The following is a 1,904-nucleotide window of genomic DNA, read 5'->3' as shown; positions in this document are numbered from 1 at the left end:
AGAGAGAGAGAGAGAGAGAGAGAGAGAGAGAGAGAGAGAGAGAGAGGGAGGGATGGGGAAGAGGGACAGAGAGCTAAAGACAAAGTCTTTATAGCCTCTAATCTTTTGTCAGTTTGGCTCTCCAACCTCTCTCACCTTTACTTTCACTGTCCCTTGTCTCTATTGCTTCTACTCCCCTTTATCTCTGTCCCAGATCTTCTCTGGAACTCCGCAGGCATTCTGTGGTTACAACTTCTATTGCCTCCACCACTGCTACTTCTTTACTGCCAATTCAGACATCTCTTTGTGTTAACACTATTAATGAAACTCAAACGTAGGCAAAAAATAAAATAAAATAAAATAGACCATTCAAGAGACACCTGTAAATAGGTTTAATGTATAACAGTGAGAAATAGCACAAGAGGATGTCCCCCAGCTTACTTTAAAAATGAACTGAACAGCCTGATTATAGAATCAGGAAAAAAAAAAGTGTGGCAAATTCATACAAATGAAGAACTGTGTAAGTATCATTTGTAGGCTTTCACATGTGCTACCAGGGAAGGTGATCCTTTAGCCTGGATTTCACTGAGGCTTATGATGGTCATAAAGTTGGTCCAGTAGAAGCCACAGTCATGGATGGAATAGTATCTTCTAGAGTTGGAGTTGTGCTTCTACAGAGAGCAGCTATGGTTGTAGCACAGTTTCTTCAGAGTATCTGATGAGTGTTCAAAGCATACACCTGGCTAGTTGCTGGGCTGATAGTTTCCTGTTCCAGGCAACCCAGTAAAGGGTCTACCAGCTGTCAAGGATTCACATGAGCCTGGCCCTCCAACACATTAGCTTATTTAAAGGAAAAATTAACATTAAAGCTGGTGCTTAAAATAAAGGTCTATCATTAACATCCACAGTGCTCTAACAGTATTTTATATTACTTAACAGGACTTTACTTTTAACAAATATTGTTGAGGATAGTTGGGTCATTTTATCTATCTCATGAGTTCTGGTATTAAATGTGTGGAAAAAAATACCATTCAAATACTAACCAAAAGGTAGGCATTGTGGTCACAGTGACATAAAATTAATATAGCTATTTACACTCAAACTTTAAAGATTTATTTATTTATTTATTATGTACAGTGTTCTGCCTACACTCCAGAAGAGGTCGCCAAGATCACATTACAGATGGTAGTGAGCTGCCATGTGGTTGCTGGGAATTGAACTCAGGACTTCTGGACGCATAGTGAGTGCATTCAACCTCTGAGCCCTACACCCAAACTTTAACATATATGAGAGAACAGATAAGTGTACAACTGGCACCACACCTTTTACCTTACCTCAACCAGAAACCAAACAATGAAGTCATAAAGGACTAGTGAAATAAGCAAGAAATCAAGCAACAGAATTATCTTGATCTAAAAAAATTTAGTCTTTTGCCAAAATGACTAAGTTATGCATCACAAATTGCTAATATCAGAAGGAAAGTGGAAATATCACTACTGAACTTATGAACCCGAAAGGAAAAAAAACACCTAGTGATAACCTATATGACACAGTAAGCCAATTTTTAAGACATCATCTGTAAAAATTTATATAGGAATATAAAATCTTTGCATCTATTAAGTAAAATGAATCAACAGTCCATAACCAAGGTGTCAATCATATTCTACCAAATGTTCCAAGAAGGAATTACAAATATTCTCTAAGATTCTTTCAGAGGACAGAAACAGAGCATATACTTTCCAACTCATTCTATGACACCCACTGGAATTCTAAAACTAGGTAGAGATATTATAAGGAGTACACAATAGCTCAAGAACACAGAGGCAGTCGGGCGTGGTGGCGCATGCCTTTAATCCCAGCACTTGGGAGGCAGAGGCAGGCAGATTTCTGAGTTCGAGGCCAGCCTGGTCTACAGAGTGAGTTCC

The sequence above is a fragment of the Mus pahari genome, chromosome 7, assembly GCF_900095145.1.
Source record: "Mus pahari chromosome 7, PAHARI_EIJ_v1.1, whole genome shotgun sequence".
Classification (NCBI taxonomy): Eukaryota; Metazoa; Chordata; class Mammalia; order Rodentia; family Muridae; genus Mus; species Mus pahari.
The sequence above is the reverse complement of the archived record's forward strand: the minus strand, read 5'-3'. Positions refer to the sequence as shown.